The sequence below is a fragment of the Thamnophis sirtalis genome, unplaced genomic scaffold, assembly GCF_051295495.1.
Source record: "Thamnophis sirtalis isolate CommonGarterSnake01/CBP01778 unplaced genomic scaffold, rThaSir2_p1.2 scaffold_9, whole genome shotgun sequence".
NCBI lineage: Eukaryota > Metazoa > Chordata > Lepidosauria > Squamata > Natricidae > Thamnophis > Thamnophis sirtalis.
Window position 1 is genome coordinate 21121466 of NW_028261389.1, and position 22965 is coordinate 21144430.

The window sequence follows — 22965 nt, forward strand, 5'->3', positions numbered from 1 at the left end:
TCCCCTAAAAATAAGCCTTCCCCAAAAATATTGCAACACAGCAGTAGCCATGAGGTGACCACACTCGACGCCTCCTGCACCTCACAAATAATAAGGCCTCCCCAAAAATAAGGCCGAGTGCTTATTTCGGGGGTCAAAAGAAAATAAGACCTTATCATATTTTCGGGGAAACATGGTATCATGTCACTCAGCTGAAGGCTTCTACATCCCAAGGGACCACATAGGTTGCAATGCAACTCTCCCTGTTCATGTACGTATCACTCTGTGGACAATACTGATAGTCCTCGACTTAGAATCACAACTGAGCCCAACATTTCTCTGGCTAAATGAAACAATTGTTAAGTGAATTTCACCCCGTTGTAATGACTTTTCCTGCCACAGTTGTTCAGTGAATCACTGTCATTATTAAGTTAGCAACACGGTTGTTAAGTGAATCTAGCTTCCTCATTGACTTTGCTTGTCAAAAGGTCACAAAGGGAGGTCACATGAGTCTGGGACACTGCAATGGTCATAAACATGAGACAGTTGTCAAGTGTCTGCATTTTGATTAGTGACCATGGGGATGCTACAATGTGAAAAATGGTCAGAACTCACTTTTTTCAGTGCCGTTGTAACTTCAGCCACGAAAGGAACTGTTGTAAGTTAAGGACTATCTGTACTACCAATGAAAACTGAGTCACTCTGTAATTGACAAACTGTACTCAGGCAACAGAATTCCCAAGAGAAACACTGAATTTTTCCCTGCAGCATTCGTTTCTCTTGACCTGCTCACTTTCACCTCTGTAGACAACACCTGGTACAGGTAGTCTTGGACTTACAACAGTTCATTTAGTGACCATTCTAAGTTACAACTCCACTTTAAAAAGTGAATGATGGCAATTTTTCACACTTATGACCTTTGGAGCATCCCCGTGATCATGGGATCAAAGTTCAGAAGCTTGGCGACTGGTTCATACTTACGATGGCTGCTGTGTCCTAAGGTCATGTGATCACCTTTAGCATATTTTTGACCAGGAAAAATCAACGAGGAAGCCAGATTCACTTAACAAGCATGTTGCTAAATTAACAGCTGCAGCAATTCACTTAACAATTGAACAATTGTGGCATAAAACGGGATAAAACTCACTTAGCAAATGTCTCACGTAACAACGGAAATTTTGGGCCCCATTGTGGTCGTATGTTGAGGATTACCTGTATTTATATCCTACCTTTTCTCTGCAAATTCAAGGGGATGTATATGGAGGTATTTCCTAATTTTATTCCCACAGCAGCAATTTGTCAGCGTTCCAAATATCATCCAGAATTAAATCAGAGTCCAAGGCATAGCTTTCTTCAAAGTTCCAATTTAATAAGAGAGACATGTTGGCACATCTGTGGAAACCCAAATCTGAAAGCTTCCGGGGTTTCACATCCAGTTGAAAGTTCATGATCTTGCCCCCACACCCACAAGTCCATCACATGGTCCAATCTTCCACTGCCACACTGGCAATTCCATCCATCTACTTCCGGTCAGGTGCAGAGGTGCAGAGACAAAGAATGACCTTGGGTTTTTAGAAAAGAATGTTTTATTTTGACAACAACATTCTACTCCTTACTATTCCCCCTCCTAATTCCCCACTAATGAAACAGCATAGTAATATAAGAGAGAGTGTGGCAGGCCAAAGATCCTAAAAGGAATATGACTGGAGGCCTGACACAATCCTTGAAACAGGCTGAGCATTCAGAAACTTGTTGGAGGCTGTATTTATTCAATACCCTGAGATCTTTGGAAGTAGGTTGCACATGGAAAATGCCACATTCCTATAGGACAGGGGTCTCGGCAACCTTAAACACTCAAAGAGCCACAAAGGTCATAACTGGAAGCCCCCCCCCATTCAATTCTGGAGCCAACCAGAAGTCCTATTCCCCCACCATAGAGTCTCATCCTAGTGTGGCATCCTTTTTCATCTACCCGTCCTAACTGAAAGCCCTATCAATTGTGGAGCTGACCGGAAAACCAGCCCCTTGTCAAAGAGTCTCCTCCTGGCACGCTGTGCTTTCTTCCACTCCCAACCGGAAGCTCCTCTCAAAACTGTGGCGCCAACTGGCAACAGGGAGCCACAGCAGATGGATGAAAGAGCCACATGTGGTTCCAAAGCCATGGGTTGCTGACCCCTGCTATAGGATCTACTGAAAATCAACAATAAAGCCATGGCAAGATTGTCTCCAACACTCCAAGAGTGTGTCAAGAAGATTCAGAGTGCAAAGCAACCTTCTTTTCTTCTCCTTCTCAAAACAACAGAAGGCTGGCAATGAAATACAATCCCATGGGATGAGATGCTTTCAGCACTCCTGGCAAAATGGATGCAGGAAATAGCACAAAGGCTCACTTACCCCCTTCTGAATGTAAGCAAACAAAACTGATTTCTGCGCCCTCCAATTTTCTGCCTTCTTCCATAGTACACGTTCTTTCTCCTACAAACAGACTTCCGAGTCATACAGTTGGCAAAAAAGCCAGGATCTGTTCAGAAGCTCCCATCAAGAGGCAGGAGCTGGCTTCTTAATATTTATAAGGCAGAAAACACTGACAAATAGGCCAGGCAACAGCAGGGCTGGAACAATAAACCGAGATGCCAGTGAGAAATTCAGTCTGCGTATGATAAAGAAGTACTTTATCAAAATGCCATGCCAAGCAATCACGGGGACTTTATTTAACAATGCAATTCTTTGCATATTTTCCGAAAAGTTAAGTAACAAAAGCTTCCGTTGGCCTACAATCATTCAAATATGATGTTGACAGTTTTCTCCAGCAACGTGGCTCAAACCGACTCTCTGCCTGTACAGCAAAATAGCAAGTAGAGTGGATAAAAATAAATGATTTTTTTTAAAAAAAATATTAAATGGTAAATACTGGCCTCTTCTTCAATAATGATTAGGTAGCATTCTAAAAAAATGCACACAGCATGCAGTTTCTAACTGAATCAATGTCTCTACTGGATTCACTGAGTTAAAGGGCAGCTTAATTTTCCGTATACATATTATTATTTCCAAGTGCCAAGAATTTTGAAAAAGACATTGTACAGTTGGAAAACAAATACTAGGAAACTCCTGGCAGCATAAGCACCTCAACAACCCACCCTATTGGTCTCGGACTTAAATCTCAGATGCCCAGCAGTTTCTACACTGACTTGGACTAAACATTCAAGATTTCTCCCACCTTTAAAATCCCAGATTAAAAATCCTAGGAAAATGCAACTCAGCATCGATTCCTATCAAGAAAGTACCCAATTGACAAGTTTTGTTTCTGTGTGTGTGTGTGTGTGTGTGTGTGTGTCTTTGTGTGTGTATGTGTGCATGCAAGTATGTGGTGTTTGTGTGAGAAAGAAAGAGGCTTTGCAGAAAATTGATATGCTAGGCTAAAGCAATGTTAAAAGATTTTAACTGATCTCTTCGTTCTATAATCTGTTGCCTCAGTAACCCAAAAGGTGTTTTTTTTACAGAAAGTGGCCAAAAAAACCTAAAAAATCCCCCAAAATAATCTGACCCCTTGCTGAGAAACTTGAAATTCAGTTCAGTCTTTTCTTCCCACAAAGCACTCCCGGATCCCAATTGATGGAAAGCTGATTCACTTTCTGTTACTCTATAAATTAGGAAAGGAAGTTTTTAGCTCCTAGGTAATTTTCTCCTTTACTTTCTAGGCCAGGATTTCTCAACTTTACCAATTTCAGTTTGCTCTCTAGATTGGTGTTTCTCAACCTTGACAACTTTAAGGGGCGTGGACTTCAACTCCCATAATTCCTCAGTAAGCATCACAAAAGTAGAAATCCATGCTTGATGAAGATGATTGAAGCTCCCTTTTTTTGTTTGTTTGTTCAGATCTGGTCTCATTATTTCTACCATCTTCACTCTCTTTTATTATTTCCTTGTGCTTAAATTTTTCTGCCAATTTTAAACACCCAGAGTCACTGGGAGTCAGGTGGAAAATGAATTTAGTAGTGTAGAAAGTGAGCACACACCCTCCTATAAGAATGAAATATTTTTTTTAAAAAAGGCAGAATATTATATTTCCCTAAATGAGAAATGGAGAAACATGTTTTTAGAGGCAGAAAACAACTCCCACGTTCCTTAATAGCCCACAGCAGATGTCAGCACTTAAGAGATAAAGAGCTTATTGAAAAAAGGAAGGCAAGTATCTAGAGAGCTCCATTCATAGGAAAAGCAAATACTGCAGGCAGAAATCCATTCGAGACAGGACATTTTGAAATTCCCTGAAGCAAAGTCTGAACAAAGGCAGAATGATGGGATTAGCCCTCACTCAAGATTCAACACAGGGCGAAAGCCATTAAGCCACAATAAGAATTCCCCAACACCCTTTCAGAGCCGTGACCCGTCAAAAGCGCGGACGGCAAAAGCGCGATCGACAAAATCGCGCCTTTGACGTCATCACAGCGCGACGAAAAAGATCGAAAAATTCAAATAAAAATTAATAAAAATTAAATTAAAGCAAGCCGATTCACACAAAGGTAAGGGTTAGGGTTAGGGTTAGGGTTAGGGTAAGGGTAAGGGTTAGGGTTAGCTTTAGAGCGTTAGCGTTAGCGTTAGGGTTAGGATAAGGGTTAGCGTTACGTTTTTCGTTACTTTAACGGTTAGGTTTAGGGTTAGGTTTAGGGTTAGGTTAAGAGTTAGGGTTAGGGTTAGGTTTAGGGTTAGGTTTGGGGGGGTTAGGGGAAGGTTTTAGCTTTATTTTTACATTTTTTCGATCTTTTTCGTCGCGCTGTGATGACGTCACAGCGCGCTTTTGTCGAGCGCGATTTTGTCCTACGCGCTTTTGTGGTGGAACCTTCAGAGCAGTCGAAACTTCAACCAAACTTAGCTCAAACAAACACCTAGGATTTGCATTTCCTCTTTTGCCTATAGAGCCAGCTATGACCCCTGCATAACCCCCAGATGACCCCATAGGAATCTGGCAACAACCAATAGAATACATGTTCTTGCACAGGAACAGGAAGCTCAAGTTCAAAGCCCAAAGAAGGTATAAAAACTCCACACACTCAACTCCATATTGGTAAACTGCCTAGAACCACAAAGCCTTGTGGTTCTGCTTCATCAATAAACCATTTTTCCAATCAACCTGGAAACCATGTTTCCAGTGTCTTTATCCCAGCTTGGAATTGAAGCAGATTGATATTTCTTCCAACAGTAGTAATAACAACAAATAATGGCTAAGGCACCAGGCTAGAAAGTGGGAGACTGCAACTTCTTGTCTTGCCTCAGGCATGAAGCCAGCATATAGAGCAGGGATGGGTTGCTACTGGCATTACTGCCAGTTTCGCGCCAAAAACTGTGTGCACATTTACACCTAAAATGGTCTGCACATGCACAGAACATAAGAAAAGGGGGTGATTACATTTCCGCAATGGAGAATGTTCTGCACATGTGCAGAGGTACAAACAGAGAGGGTGCCACCGACAACAGAACCGGTTCGGGTGTGTGGGCAGCTGAGTTACTACCTACTCGTCTGAACTGGTCCGAACTGATAGGAACCCGTCTCTGATATAGAGGTTCTTAGCTCCCTCTGATCCAGAGCCCAGGAAAAGAGTCAGCTTTTAAGAATTTGAATAGGGGCAGAATAGGGACATACAAATCTTGGAGGAACAATAGTGTTTCAGAGGGCAGACACCATGATAGAGATAATCCTTCTTGGGTCCCACCTATTGACACAATTTAATCAATGCAATTCTCAGGGATGCTGGAGCCATTAAGCATGTTGGGGTGGAGGTATCTGGAAAAGAATGTCAACATATTGGAGGACACGAGGATGAGAAAATTGAGCCAGGCTCCCTATTTTTAAAGTTTGATTTTGGAAGCATACATCTGCTACACTAATGTAATACTTAACTGAATATGAAATAAAAAATAACTCATGCAAATTACAAAATCAGAATAATGGGCAGATGAGTCACAGCATGCTTTCCATCCCAAATCCACCTGCAGCTAGTTGGTACCAGCCAAAAGCTTTCCCCACCACCATCACCCAAGTAGCACTGAACCTTGTAAATTTCTTGTATCCAAAGAAACTTCTGTTTCTCTAATGCTCCAGATTTTTGATACTTTTCATGCTCTGGAAAACATGCAGGATTGCTCCTTGGTGGTATCCAAATTGGAAGCCAAGAGCAGGAAATCACCTCTGTAGATTAACAAAATGTTTAAATAATTAAATATGCCAGAATCCCAAGAAAACATTTCCTTCTATCATTCTACTGAACCAACAGCAGAAGCTACCCCACTTTATCCATAAGCAAGATTAGATCCACTGCAACAGTCACCCATTTTTACCCCAATGCTAAATCTCAGCCCAAGACATTTCAACTGCCTACAGGTCAGTAGGATTCCCACAACCACTTCAGAGAACTTTCCAATGGTCAGTCGTCACCCTCCAGCAATCTAGCCATCATCTCAACAGCCTCTCTACCCCTTTTCTTAATTCTCTCATTCATCCTCCCATAATGGCAGACGTGAAGGACCAGGTTCATATGTGAAGATCCAACTAAATTGACTTATTGCTAAAAAAAAAAAAAAGTTTATGCACAGGAATTTTCTCAACTAATGGTTAGCACCTGCTTGGAGTTAGACGCAGGTCAAGAAATAACAGAATAATAGAGTTGGAAGGGACCAGAGGTCTGGTTCGGGAGAACCAGTAGTGGTGGCTGCAGGAGGCTCCACCCACTCGCCTCAACATAATGCGTGTGCACTGCGCATGCACAGAAGGCAATGCACGTGCACAGATGAGGTGCATGTCAACAAAGCAAGTGAGAGTGTGTGCACACTCACATTTGCGAACCAGTAAGGAAGGTAAGTTGATCCCACTGCTGGAAGGGACCTTGGGAGTCTTCTAGTCCAACCCCCTGCTCAAGCAGAATCCATTGGTTGTCCAATCTCTTCATGAAACTCTCCAGGAATTCCAAAGGGTAGGACTTACTCCACTTGTGGCTATGTAAGGATTTTAGGCAGATCCCTCTTTTGATTCTGCCCTCCCCCCCAGGTTTTGCCACTCCTTCTTATACATTAAACTTCTAGATCCACAAAAATGCAGAAAAATGAATAATATACCAATAGGTAGTTCTTGAATTCTGTCCATAACTGAGCCCAGAATTTCAGTTCTAAATCATGATGGTCTTTAAGAAGAAAAGAAGAATTAAGGGTGACATGATAGCAGTATTTCAATATTTGAGGGATTGCCACAATGAAGAGGCAGTCAAATATCTCTCCAAAGTACCAGTGGGCAGGACAAGAAATAATGCTTGGAAACTAATCAAAGAGAAATGTAACCTGGAGTTAGGGAGAAACTTCCTTACAGTGAGGACAATTAACCAGTGAAACAACTTGCCTTCAGAAATCATGGGTCCCCTCATCACTAGAAGTTTTTAAGAAGACATAGACTGGACAGTCATTTCACTGAAATGGTATATGTCCTCCTGCTTGAGCAGGGGGCTGGACTAGAAGACCTCCAAGGTTCCTTCCAGCTCTATTCTATTCTAATTCTATCCTTATCACCTTCCATGATCCATGAATATTTCCACTGGGGGTGGGGGTGGGGAGAAAGTGGAGAAATCAGATAAGGGCTTCAGATTAAGTAATGAGATACTTCATACTGTGGGAAATCTACTTCAGACATATTAGGTCTGTAGAGAAGGCTTTAATACTAGGAAAGATGGAAGCAAAGAGAAGAGAAGGATGACCAACATCCAGGTAGATAGACTGTTACAGAGGCAATACTTGCTCCAATGGAATACCTGAAACATTGGGTTAGATATTGATAATCATGGAGAAAACTATGTGACGACTAAGAGTAGATAATGATTTGATGGCACATAGTCAAATCAGGTATGTATAAAAGCTTGGAGAAAAGCAATGAAGTTATAGTGTGGACAGAAGTAGCTTTGATTCTATTGGCAGATCTCTGGATGATCTGCAAGAGATTGGAAAGGATTTTGAAATGTTTAATAACATTTAATAACCAGCCTATTGCAAATTAATGAGAAAATTCCAGGTTAAACAGAAACAAAGCTATTCACTGAAAATATATTAAATTCTCAACTAAAATCCCGGGGCTCATTTCTTTAGTTTAGTTTAGTTTACTTTATTGTCATTGCACATGGTACAACGAAATTAAATGTCATCTTCAATGTACATTATAACTATAAAAATAAAACGCAAGCATACGTCCTTTACATTCTACAGTATATAATTGAAATTGAAGACCCAACATTGCACTATACCATAGAATTCAATATGGTTACTGCCCTGGGATAGAAGCTGTTTTTCAGCCTATTCGTCCTTTTTTTTTTTAATTGTCCTGTACCGTCTGCCAGATGGTAATAGTTAAAAAAAAAGTGTCCAGGATAAGATGGATTTTTAAGAACGTTTTGTACTTTCGTAAGGCAGAGGGACCTATAAAGCTCTTCCAAAGAGGGGAGAGGGCAACCAATGATCCTCTGGGCAATGACATTGACCCTCTAGAGTACTGTCCTATCTGCCACTGTGCAATTGGCAAACCATACCCAGGTGCAGAAGCATATGACTGGAGTCACATAGTGGGCTAAGCTATAACACAATTAGCTTGGTTTTCATGTAATGTACTCCATGAAGCAAACATTTCTGCTTGATTTATTAAGGAAATCATTTAGCATGATGTGGGGAAAAAAGAGCTACGTTTTGGGAGATTTGGGAGGATTTTATTTATTTGTTTGTTTGTTTATGCACTGACTAAGTTTGGAGACCACTATACCTCAATAAAACAAACATAATTAAAAAATATTTCCAGTCTAAAATTGTGTATTAAGCTTTAGGGGGGGGGAAAGATTCATTTGTTATATATTTCACAGAAAATATTTGGCTATATCTATTTATTAACCAGTATTAGACAAATACATTTCTTTTCTGTCAATCTGATTGAAATAATTTCTAAGGCCAATTCTCTAAAAATAATTTTGGACAAATGTTTATGAGAGGACGGGGTGTTGTAGCCAGAGGTGGTATTCAGAAGGTTCAGACTGCTTCACCCAAATTGGTAGCGGAAATAGGAGGTATGTCCACTACTACCCCACCCCTGCTCAGTGCCGTCCTATTTAGGCTGGGCACATGTGCGGAAGGGGTGTGTGTGTGTGTGTGTGTGTGTGTGTGTGTGTGTGAGCAAAGCGCATGCACGGAAGGCTGGTGGTAACAAAATGTGAAACCCACCACTGGTTGTAGCACTTATTTCATTACAGGATGGTCAAAAATATCCCGCCAATATCCCGCTATTTCCCTGACTGCTATTTGATACCAAGAGTGGTCTTCATTGGGGAATTCCTGCCTACTGAATGTCTCTGTCTATGTAATGGTATGTAGGAATGAGTTTGAGAGACAGGAAAAAGAGCTGCAGATTAAGCAGCGGTTAACAAAACTGAAGAAGGAATGAGAGCATGGAAAACATCTCAGAAGGGACCCTCCCTAGTTTCTTGGACTGTAAAGGTGAGGGAGAAGAGATGCTTTTTTTTTAGATTTCCAAGTTTCTGTTAACGGAATCTCACAATAAAGTAGAGATAGTACTCCTGAATGTGCTTCTTGTCTATATAGGTAGTTCTCAAGTTACAACCACAAGTGAGCCCAAATTTTCTGTTGCTAAGTGAAACATGGGTTAAGTGAATTATATGGCCTTTCTTGCCATTGTTTTTAAGTGATTCAACTTAGTAACACAGTTGTTAAGTCAATCTGGCTTTCCCATTGACTTTGTTGGTCAGAACCCAGGGGACACTGCTGCCGTTATACGTAAATATGAACCAGTTGTCAAATGTCTGAATTTTGATCATGTGATCATGGTGATGCTGTAATGGTCATAGGGCTGAAAAACAGTCATAAATCACTTTTTTCAGTGCCATTGTAACCTTGAATGGTGGCTAAAGGAATGGTTGTAAGTTGAGGACTACCTGTATTATCTCTCAATGCTGACAGTCTAGAAAAACTGATGCAGGATTCTAAAAGTACATTTATATCCAGCACTAGTATTAGATCTGCATTTTCCCCCACCCCCAAATTTAAGTTAGTAAGACATGGCACCATGGCATGTCAGTTAACTGGTATGTAAGATAATGCCTTGCTCAGGGGTGGGCTTCAAAAATTTCAGCAACGGGTTCTGCGCCTGGTTGCTGGGTGGGCGTGGCCATGGTAAGCGTAGTCTAGTCGGCCTTCTGCACCATGGTGAGGGGGCATTTTTGCCTTCCCCAGACTCTGGAGGCTTTTCTCAAGCTTCTTGGAGGGTGAAAACTGCCTCCCCAGGCTCCAGAGGCCGGAAATGTTTACAGCCTTCCGGAACTTCCGGGAGGCCAGTATTCCCGCTCCCCGAATCTCAGTGCAGGCCCTTACCTTGCATCCAAAACAGACCTTGTGGAAACTCCTGGGAGGTGCAGGGAGGGGTGGGCAGGGCCAGTGAGGGGTGGGATTTGGCAGTTCTCCAAACAGGCTATAACATTAGCTACGGGTTCTCCCAAACCCGGGCGAAGCCCTAGCAGCCCACCCCTGGCTTTGCTGTTAGAGACACACATGCATATAAAACACACACACATTTCCAACAGCAGGCTCTCTCTGCTGGATTATCAAACATTGAGTTATGGATAATCATCGGAAGATGACAAAGATTTAATGAGGTTTCCAAATAGATTGTTCAATGACTCATGCTGGCCCAAATAGCTTGCTATACTTCAAGAAGGTGAATATGAAGCCTCTTTTAACTTCTGTGAACTTGCATGCTCCCAATCATAAAACAAATCTCTGGAGAGAATCTGAATTATAATCAGCAAGCTGAATAATTCAGGCAAGTGTGCAGTGAGGGTCAGAGAGGCTTCCCAGTGCTGTGAAAATGTAAACAGGAAAAAAAAGGGTTAAATAACATTTGTTCAGGGCTGTCATTAAAAATATATTCAATTCTACAGGTACATTTCCACTATGAACCAATCTGGGTTATATTTGCTTTCATTTCTTTCTGTCTCACTCAGATAAAAGAGCTACCTCTCTGACAAGCCAACAATGAAGCATTAGCTCTGGCTGAGGAAAAACACAATAAAAATATGAAAAGTCCTAATAGGAGGAATTCCAGTTGCATGCTAAAACAAAATATCTGCAAAGGAAATGCATATAGATACAAATTCAAACAATCAACTTGAGTAGACAATCTTTCATCAACACCTGCTTTCCAAATGCATTGGGATGCAAAACTATCTGCCAGCATAGCCATATTGACTGGAGGTTCTTGGCGCTACAAAACATTCCAAAACATTCCAAAAATTTCAGAGATGGGGCTCACTGTAACAGCATTGCCAAAAAGGCATTAAGAGTTGTTAACCTAATCTTTCTTTTTCTCCGGTAATATTATACTGCAAACTGTGGTATACAAAACCTTTGCTAGACCAATTCCCGAATACAGCTCGTCTGTCTGGAATCCACACTGTATATCGGACATTAATAAAATTGAGCAAGTTTAGAGGTATTTCACAAGAAGTGTACTCCACTCCTCTGCTCGCAACAGAATACTTTATACCACCAGGCTCAAAATTTTGGGCTTGGACAACCTAGCCACCTACGGTCTGACCTAAGTGTAGTACACAAAATTATCTGCTATAACATCCTACCTGTCAATGATTACTTCAGCTTCAACCACATAATACATGGGCAAACAATAGATACAAACTCAAGGTAAACGGCACCAAACTCGATTGCAGAAAATACGTCTTCAGCAACAGAGTGGTCAATGCCTGGAATGCACTAACTAACCCTGTTGTTACATCCTCAAACCCCCATAACTTTAACCTTAAGCTGTCTACTCATCCCATTCCTAAGAGGTCAGTAGGGGTGTGCATAAGTGCACCAGCATGCCTAACGTCCCTGTCCTACTGTCCCCATTTATTTCTACCCATTTCCTGTTTTTTTAATTCATGTTTAGTCTTACACTCCTGGTACATGAGTGACAAACTAAATAAATACAAAAAATAAATAAATACTAGATTGAAGAAATATAGAACAAAATGTGTGGACTAAAATTCATGAAGTACCTTTGGTTAACTGTGTTTCACAGTTTTGACTGCTAGGCCTATGAATTTTGGCAATATGGTAGTGTTCTAAATTCCTTGCTGGAAGATAGCAAGAAGACAAGATAGTATTAAATTTATAGAAGTACAGCTGTGTGAAAAAGTCATGCACACTTTACGGTTTACGGTTTATGACCTTTTTGGGATAGGCCATTGATTTTATGATATTTTATGCTAGTTGCTATGCAAATATTGTTATATTTAAATAAATACTACTGAAACGCATAAGCTTTTTGCAATTTGGGGTTGTTTGGATGGGGTTTATGAATTTTCTTGCATGCTTACAATGCATGCTTACAATGACTATGAAAACAGATTAACTGATGCATACCCAGTGGCATACAAGTTGCAATTACTAAAGCCAGTGTTAGTGTTTTGTTAACATTTTTATTGTTTGTGACCCTGAAAAGGACCGTTTAGGTATCCAAACATGGTTACTAATATGAAATTGGCCAGCCCTTATTGCTTATCACCAAACGGCATCACTTCGGCATAGACTGTATAAGCCTTTGCACGTGATCTTTGGTGACAATGTGGTGCCAGGCTGAAATAATGGATTCAATCAGCTCCTGCTTGGTCTTTGGATGCTTCTTGCTTATTTTGTAACAAATCTTGTTCCACAAGTTCTCAGTTGGGTTCAAATCTGGGCTCTGAGCTGGGAAATCCAGGAGTTGAACACCATGCTTCTTCATCCACTGCTGGACGGACTTGGCTCGATGACAAGGAGCATTGTCATCCTGGAAGTAAAAGTCCTTCCCTACAAGTTGCTGAGCTGAAGGAAGCATGGGCTTTTCCAGGACTTCAACATACTGCTTGGAATTCATGATTCCCTGCACAATTTGTATCCGACCAATACCAGAAGCAGCAATACAGCCCCAGATCATCACGTGCAATGGATGCTTCACAGATAGATTCAGGCAGTAGGGCCTAAATTCTTCAGCTGGAAATCTTCTGACATACTTATTGCACTGATTCCCAGTCAAGTAGAAATTGATCTCATCACTGAAGATGACCTTGGCCCACGGTTTGTTGGTCCACTTGGCATACTTCTTGGCCCATGTACATTGATGAGAGCGGTGAGTGTCTGTGAACAAAGGTTTACTTCCAACCCTGCAACCTTTGAGCCCTCTGGCAAACAGTCTGTAACCCACTGTGCTTGTGCACACTTTTATATCACATGCTTCACCCCAAATTCTTGTAATCTGAGGTGAGGTGAGCTTCCTGTCAGCCATCGAAATGAGTTGCAGAGCCCGATCTTGCTGTTTTGTCGACTTACTTGGTCTTCCAGGGCAGAGCCTGTCATCAACTGAACCAGTTATTTGGTATTTTTCAACCAATCTGCTCACTGTGGTGCGATGGCATTTCACTCTCTTGGCTATTTCTGTACAGGAGTAACCCTCTTCATGAAGCATAATGATGCGATGCCACTGATCGGTACTGATGAAAGCAAAGGCCTTCATCCTTGCCCGCAGCCAGAGCTAAATTAAATTTCTCAATGCTTTTCATGCCTATTTATAGTCAGAGAGTATGACAACATTGATTGGCTCACAGATTTAGCCTCTGTGCATTTTGATTGGTCAGCCAAAGCTCGCCGCTGATTGGCTACTTTCAATCCTAACATTCTCAAAAATTCAAGTTGTGTTTGTTTCAGCACATAAACTCACTCAAAACCTTTAAAAGACTTTGGTTATATTAATAAAAATTATGCATCTCAATCCGAATACAGAAATTTTCATCAAAGTAGTAATTTTGCATGGTTTCTATGAGTGAAAAGTTGATTAAACATGCAAATACAGCTTAAAACTGAAAACGTGCAGGACTTTTTCACACAGCTGTATAAATAAATTTGCTATTTGCCTAGCGGACTGATATTTACATTGGTTAATCATTTTCTTTTCATTCTATTACATTTTATCACAGTCTTTCTTTCAGATTGGTGCCTGACATTCTCAGCCTCCTCTGTTCTAACTTCACAGAATCCTCTGATGTACTGTACATTGTGTTGAAAGATGGCAACCGATCCACCATCTTCCTCATATCTGAATAGGAATCCAAATCTGGATTTCTCTAGTCTTAGCCCAACTCTCTATCCACAGTGTGGACTTCCTCTCAAATTCTACCAAAGCTTAGTGTGAAATAGAGGCATCATGGTTTCAAAATCTAAGAGATTGGTTTGGACAAAACTCAGCAGCACTTTTTTCTGTGGCTGTTGATAAAAATAGAATTGCCACCACCCGATGACGGATATGGATGATGATGATGATGAGGAGGAGGAGGAGGAGGAGAACCTTTGAACAAATGAATACTATCATAGTATATGTAATATGATGTGGGTTCCAGAACGCATTCATATCCATCTAAATATGAACGTTTCCTGTAGCCTACAAATAATTTGCTCTGACGTGAAATCCTTGGGTACCATTTAGTGATAGGAGGAGTGTTTTATCAAAAGAGACAGAAGGTAAATGTTTCCCGCAGTAATGAAACATAAATGAAACCAATCATCCTTTTAATAAAAGAAGCACAAGTCATTTCCAAATAGATGACCCATCCACTAGCTTTTTATTCATCTGCTTTTGTATTCATACATGGTAGCCACTTGTAATAATTAGCGCATCCGAGCTAAAATAACAGGCAGAAATTGGGAAACTGGACCTGCTCAGGCTATCCTCATCATGAATCTCTTCCATCAAGCAAAGCAATTGCATAATTTATCCCCAACTGATTTACTCTCACGCTACAGACAATGCCCTCAATATTCTGCAAAAACAAAACACACAGCCTGAATATTTAAACCAAAACATTAGCTCCTAAAAATACAATTCAATCCTCTGGGGGCTTCTCTGGCCGAGATTTATTGCTTTTCTGTTTTCGTAGGTTCATTAGTTAATCCAAAGAAGGATTCATCCTTCCAAGCACCAAAGGGTTAATAAGAAGGATCCTATAATACAGTGATGGCTAACCTTTTTCTAAAGGTGGGCCAAAACTGTGTGCGCATGTGCTATCGCACGTGTGTGTGCCCCCCACCTGTGTATGGGCAAGTAATACCCCCCCAACCATGCATGTGCAAGCGACCCCCGCCCATGGGGGGGGGGAATTTTCACCCTCTCTAGGCTCCGGATACTTTTCTGGAGCCTGGGGAGGGTGAAAATGGCCCTCCGGAAGGCTGAAAATCAGCTGGCCGGAACACGCATGCGCGGTGGAGCTGAGGACTGCCAAGGGCTGCAGTGCCGGCAAATATGGTCCGTGCCATAGGTTCGTCATCATGGCTATAATACATTTCACCACACTAAGAAGTTTCTTGGTGCAGCCCGGTAAGTATCAAATCCAGGGGTGGGCTGCTATGGATTCGCCTTAGCTAATGTTACGGCCGGTTCAGAGAACCTCCAAATCCCACCCTGGCTGACCACACCCCTCCCCTCCCAGGAGTCTCCACATGGCCCATTTTGGATGTGAGGCCCGTTTCCCAGTGTTTTGCCCTCCCAGAGACTCGAGGAAAGCTTCCAGAGCCTGGGAAAGGTAAAAAGCCCCCCCGCCCATGGTGTAGGAGGCTGTCTAGGCCACGCCCACAGTGGCCACGCCCACCCAGCAACGAGGCAGAGAATCCATTGCTGAAATTTTTAAAGCCCACCCCTGATGAAACCTATTTCTTTTCTAGGGCAAAATACAATCCAGAGACACACTGGAATGCTATCCTGTAGGTTACGAACCCATAGCCTAAGCAGGTATGCTAAAAGAGAAAACATTTTCTGTTTTCTGCTCTCATAATTGCTACAGGAAGAATCAAGGACAGGAATAAAGTAGCAGGTCAAATGTAGGCTAGTACACTATACTAGCATGTGCCTCACACACTCATTGGCCCATTTAGCTGATACTCTATGGCAACAGTCAGGGTTTGCTATTTTTTGCTGTTTGCATTTGTAGCTGCTCCGCTGTCAGTTCAGGATGGCATATATGTGAGCTTTCATTTGTTTAACCATATCCCTATTCTTTTAGTCTTTAAATCACAGGTCCCCACCTCCCAGTCCATGGCCTGGCACTAGTCCACTGCATGCCAGCAACCGGGCACCCTAGCCACAGGATGCAGGCAACATGCAAAACCAACCATGCATCCTCCAGTTCACAGAAAAGCCTTTCTCTCTGGAACCAGACCCTGGTGCCCAAAAAGTTGGGTGACATTTTACAGGATCGCCCTGTAGCTGCCTTATTTAAATGGGGCTTTTAGTTTTCCCAGAAAACTTCAGAAAATCTGGTCAAATTCATGAAAACAAGTATGAAGATTTGAGCGAAGGACAAGAGTCCAAAGATGCCCAGTGATCACCTTAGTCCAGTGTTTCCCAAACTTGGCAACTGTAAGACTTGTGGACTTCAACTCCCAGAGTTCTCCAGCCAGAAGAGCTAGCTGGAGAATTCTGGGAGTTGAAGTCCACAAGGCTTAAAGTTGCCAAGTTTGGGAACCACTACCTTAATCAAATAGGAATTTGAACCTGACACTAGGGGGCGGTGCTCATCTCCATTTCAAAGCTGAAGAGCCAGCGCTGTCCAAAGACGTCTCCATGGTCATGTGGCTAGCATGACTCAATGCCGAGGGCGCACGGAACGCTGTTACCTTCCCACCAAAGGTGGTTCCTATTTTTTCTACTTGTTTTCAAACTATTATTCATAGTTCAAAGCAGGGAGCAAAGAAAAGCACCCTGGTTCTCTGTTAAACTAATACTTCAGTTCCTGCTTGATAGGTCACAAATCTAGCAAACCCGTTGTTTTTGCTGTCTTTGTTTCTTTTAACAAAAGAACTTTCACACAAGAGATTGGAGTAGGGATTTAAAGTTCCTTACAACAAGGGAACCATACTAGTTGTTCTCTTCGCTTGCAGGAGATAGATCATTTAGATGGTAGAGAGAGAAACTAATTACCATGGAAATTAAATCAGCCGTGGAAGCCTTCATCTTCTGTACTCGTCAGACAAGATACAATCTGCCCCACTAAGCGAAGGAGACTGGCTTTATTCGGCACCCAAACTCAAGCTATGAAGGATGTTCTCCTGTATCTCGTGTGTTATCTATAATCTTGCCTTGGCCAATCAATTCAGTAACCCTGCAAAAGTTTCGAGAATATTAATTAAATGATATCATTTTGAAGTATTCTCCATGACATCCTTTCCATTTGGCAACCACAGTTCTGATATAAAAATCAGATTGTAGCACACACACATATATCTGGCCAGGTAGCATTGCAAGGAATTCAAATTCTTAACAGCTTTTTTTTTTTGAACAGAAAGTCAGAAACAATCGCTTTTGCCCAATGGCTACTTTGGGTCTTGCATTTGGGATGCCCTCACCTTAACACACGTCTGCCATTCTGGAAAACTGTTGGAATTCCCAGAATTCCAGACACATTGCTGTTTAGCATTTAGCATTTTATTATGCATTTATAGGCCGCCCTTTTCCCTGAGGGGACTCAGGGCGGCTTACAATAAAAGGGGAAGGGAAGTGTAGGACAAATACAAAAAGAAATGTGAGCGAGAATAAATTAGACAATAAAACACAATATTCATTCGACATTCGGGAGGGGCTAGAGTAAAGACTTATCCCCAGGCCTGACGGGCGAGCCAGATCTTGAGGGCTGTGCGGAAGGCCTGGACGGTGGTGAGGGTGCGGATCTCCACGGGGAGATTGTTCCATAGCGTCGGAGCCGCAACAGAGAAGGCTCTCCTCCGAGTAGTCGCCAGTCGGCACTGACTGGCGGATGGAATACGGAGGAGGCCAGCTCTATGCGATCTGATGGGACGTAGGGAGGTAATTGGCAGAAGGCTTGGATTCATGTAAAATGCAAGGTTTTGGCAGTAGGAGTAAATGCAAAAACCTCCAAATAATTATTTATTTGTCAAACTGATGAACTTGCTAATGAAGGATATATTAAGAAAATGTTCAGGAAACTGCATTAAACATCTTTGAATTGTTTGGTGCAAACATTTTGTACTCTATCTTCTTTGTTTATATTATATATTATCCATTATATAAAAATCTCAGATTCTATTCTGCCAACTTAGATCACATGGCTCTACACAGGTACCCTGTTTCCCCCGAAAATAAGACCTCCCCGGATAATAAGCACAATTGGGCTTTTGAGCGCATGCACTAAGATAAGCCCTCCCCCCAAAATGAGCCCTCCCTGAAAATATTTAAATGCATGTGCAGACGGTCCCTGCCATTTTCTCTGGTTGCTTGCCGCGCAAATAACACAAGGTGAGGAGGTGAGGTTGGAGGGGGAAAGGGAGGGAGAACATGCCCTATGCACCCCATACCTAACAGCAGCTCCTGCAACCCTAGCCACTCCACCCCTTCTGTCACACGGCCACCACAAAAAGAATGGCAGCCCAGTGATGTGCAACACAGCAGCAGCCATGAGGTGACCACATTCACTGCCTCCTGCTCCTCAAAAATAATAAGACCTCCCCCAAAATAAGGCCAAGCATTTATTTCAGGGGTCAAAAGAAAATAAGATCCTGCCTTATTTTTGGGGAAACACGGTAGTTTTCAACTTAGGACTGCTATGGAGCCCAAAATTTCTGTTGCTAAGTGAGATATTTACTAAGTGAATTTTGCAACATTTTATAACCTTTCTTGATAAAGTTGCTAAGTGAATCACTGCAGTTGTTAAGTCATGTAATGGTTGTTACATGGCTCTGGTTTCTCCATTGACTTCGCTCATCAGAAGGTGGCAAACCTGTCCCTGGGACACTGCAACAGTCATAAATATGAGTCTGTTGCCAATATCTGAATTTTGATCACGTGATCGTGGGGATGCTGCAATGGTCGTTAAGTGTGAAAAACGATCACAAGCCACTTTTTTGAGTGCCATTGTTCCTTTGAACAGTCGTTAAACAAACTGTTGTAAGTCAAGGACTACCTGTATATTTGAAAAGAATTGAAATGCATTTACAGGCAATCTTTGAGTTACAATCATAACGGAACTTGCCCATCATGGTCATAAATCAAGTCACCCATGTGATGATCTGATTTTATGACCTTTTTTTCAGTAGTCATTAAGCAAACACCATGGTCAATAAGCGAACCAATGGACACGGTTTTGCTGAAAACTAGAAGTAAACGCTGGGTTTCAACAGAACCATAATAAAACATGGTCACATGACCCTGGAATGCCATAAGCCATAAATGTGACCCACCTCTGGGCATCTGAAGTGTGGTTCTATGGCCATGGTGGTGGACCATCAGAATTTCAAATCTGCATCATAAGTATCTCCAGGAAGGTCTGTCATAATTTGGAACAGTTGCTAAGCAATCAGTCATATGTCAGGGACTACCTGTATTTTTTTCCTTATTAAATTCATTTTTTTCCATTTCAATTTAATAATGATCAGAAAGGGGGAAAAATGTGTTCCGAGTCATTGTTTTGGCCTCACTTGCATGCTGGAAATATGACACTTTAAAAGGAAGAGCATCAAAATGGTATCTCCTGCCAATCTTCTCAACTGAAGGGGTTGAAGATGTTGTCCCTTGGACAGTCAGGACACACGCCATTTAAATCCAATAGTATAGATTGTGTCTGGTACAACTATTGATATTTCAATATAGATATCATATGATTCTTTCATTTTGTAACAATGAATAGAATGACAGAGAAAGAGAGTTAAAACCTTGTGCCAGGGTTCCAAGCAACATCTCCACAGCAAACAAAACTCTGAGGCAGGTAGATTCCTCAAAGAATAGTAGTGGTGGTGGTGAAAACTGACTCTGACTATTTCTGCAGTTTTTGCCTAATTAAAAGTAAACATTTTTCACTTTCTCAAAACAATCAGTCACATGGTCCAATCAGGATACTGTCTAGGCAACTCCAGCCCCCTCCTTCTGAGCACCTGCAGGAATGTCCTTGGTTCCCAAGAGAAAGTATTTTGTTTTGGCTACGACATCCCAACTATCTCTATTCCCCCCTCCTTGTCCCTTTTCTCCAGTGTGTCAGCGCTCAAAATGGCCTCAGTCAGGCCGGCTTCAGGGTTGACATCTTGGAGGTCTTCTTTCTTGTCCAACCATCTGCTTAAGCGGGAGGCCCTATACTATTTCAAACCAATGGTTGTCTAATCTCTCCTTTAAAACATCCACTGATGGAGCACCCATGACTTTTGAAGACAAGCCATTCTATTAATTAATTGTTCTAACTCTAAGGATATTTCTCCCTATTTCTAGGTTGGTTCTCTCCTTGTTTTGTTTCCAACCATTTCTTCTTCTTCTGTCTTCAGGTGCTTTGAAGAATAGATGTTGCCTTTTGGATCACCTAGAACTCTGGATATATTTCAAGGACAGCCCCATAGAGTACTTTCTTCAGTAAGCAAGATAGAGGTACACTATCAGAGTGAACCAGAAATGACCACAGATGGTGCACTAGACATCATTGTGCAAAGGCATTCTTTACCACATACATCATCTGTCAATTTATTGGAAAAGAAAGAACAGTGTGAAAAAATTGTATTATAATAAAGCCCCAGCATGTCAGATGCATTTGGGACTCAGTTACAATTAAATCACCTTCACACCAATCTTCCTTCTGTTTCACCTGCTTGACAGCTGTGCTCTTCTATTTGCTCTCATATTTCCAGGGCAGCTACCCACAAGGAGCATATCCAGATTGTGAATTTTCTCTTTCAGCAGGTTTGCAATCTCACAGGCTGAACATTCGGTCTTGTCTTCTGCTTCTCAGCAGGAACTTCGTCTTGTCTGGATTTAACTTCAGCTTGTTCTGCTTCATTTAAGAAACATTTTAAGGTACCAATGGTTTCCTTGGAGCTGGATAACAAGGAACAGTAGAACTAGACATCATTAACTGATCAGTCCTCCCCAAGCAGATTTGTGTAGATTTTGAACAGCATGGAAGTTAAGACGATACTCTGTGAGATGTAATAAGCCTATCATCCAATAACAAAAAGGTCCATTATCCAAATTTGGATCCCACCAGGTAACTATATGGAGGTATATCAATGTACTAAAAGCCAATAAAACATTCCAGGAAAAGTAGCGAAGTTGTGCTCCCTACATCCAGTTTTTGGGGTAAGTCATTTACCAAGGTAACCAAGGCAGTTTCAGTACAGCAGGGGTGTCAAACTGGCAGCCCAGGGGCCAGATCAGTCACATGCAGGCCACGCCCACCCCAGTTCCGCGAATAGGGGAAACTTTGGAAAATATCACGTGACACCAACGGGACATGATGAGTTTGACAGCTGTGCAGTACAATATTCTGCTTCAGGAAGTGAATCTGGAATTGAGTATAGTATAGCCTTTACTGTCATTGTACATTATGTATACAACAAAATTGGTTGAGTAACCATCACATTCACGATCATTATTTCAGAAAAGGAACATCTGAGAACAGTATATTGGCACAGAATCAGGGGTGATATACGTACCTTCCCTACCGATTCGCAAATGTGAGCGCACGTGCATCCATGCATGCACTCCACCTTTTGTGCATGCGCTTTGTGTCTGAATGGGATGCCATAGAGCCGGAGTTGGGCCACCCATGATTTCCACTACCAGTTCAAATGAACCGATCAGAACCGGCAGAATGCCACCTCAGGCTGGGGGGTCAAAATTTACACCCCTCAGAGAGGGTTCGCAACTTGGGAGTCCTCCTGGATCCACAGCTGTCATTCGACCACCATATAGCGGCTGTGACCAGGGGGGCATTCGCCCAGGTACGCCTGGTGCGCCAGTTGCGACCCTACCTGAATCGGGAGGCCCTCACAACAGTCACTCGGGCCCTTGTGACCTCTAGGCTGGAATACTGCAACGTGCTCTACATGGGGCTGCCCTTGAGGAGCATCCGGCGACTTCAGCTAGTGCAGAACGCAGCCGCGCGAGTGATTGCGGGTGTACCTCGATTCACCCGCATTACACCTATCCTCCGCGAGCTGCGCTGGCTACCTGTCGATCTCCGGATGCGCTTCAAGGTGCTATTGATCACCCATAAAGCCCTACATGGCAGTGGATCTGGATACTTGAGAGACCGCCTTCTGCCAATTACCTCCCTACGACCTATAAGATCTCATAGATTAGGCCTCCTCCGTATTCCATCGGCCAGCCAGTGTCGGCTGGCAACCACAAGGAGGAGGGCCTTCTCAGCAGTGGCCCCGACCCTTTGGAACGAGCTCCCCGTAGAGATCCGTACTCTCTCCACCGTCCAGGCCTTCCGCATAGCCTTGAAGAACTGGCTCGCCCGTCAGGCCTGGGGATAAGGACTGTTACCCCGCCCGAATGTAGTATGCATGTTGTTTGCTATTTTATTATGTGTTGTAATCTCAATGTCGTATTCCCCCCTCCCTTGGTTTTCTGTGAGCCGCCCTGAGTCCCCTCAGGGAAAAGGGCGGCCTACAAATACAAATAAAACCATAAAAAAAAAAAAAACCATAAACCTCTGCTCAGAATTCCTGAATCAAGGAAGGATTTCTGCAGCAAGCAGGAAACACATTCTGCATATAAGGAAGAATCAGTTACTTCCTTTAATAGTGGGAGAAATCATGTTCTGGATGATTTAAGCCACTAGGAAGAACAAGAGATGATGAAGAAGATGGTAGACCTTATCTTTTCAAGTATCGTATTCAGATCCCGACAAGCAAGCTGATTTATCATTAGTCTGTAAAGAATCTGAAATAATAGAGCCTTGTAATCTGTCTGGATTCTAGAGAGGTATCCAACTTTTTCCACAAAGTACTATGCAAATGGTCACTGATGAACTATAATCAAGATACGCATATTGCAAATAGAGCCGAGGTGGCGCAGTGGTTAAATGCAGCACTGCAGGCTACTGCTAGATCAGCAGTTCAGCGGTTCAAATCTCACCGGCTCAGGGTTGA

The 22965-nt window shown here is 42.3% G+C and overlaps 1 protein-coding gene across 1 annotated transcript in view; it reads right to left on the bottom strand.

The window, feature by feature from the left end:
• The window catches only part of TMEM178B (transmembrane protein 178B), a 355126-nt gene that overhangs the window by 198469 nt on the left and 133692 nt on the right, over positions 1-22965 (bottom strand). The gene's annotated exons all lie outside the window — the stretch shown is intronic.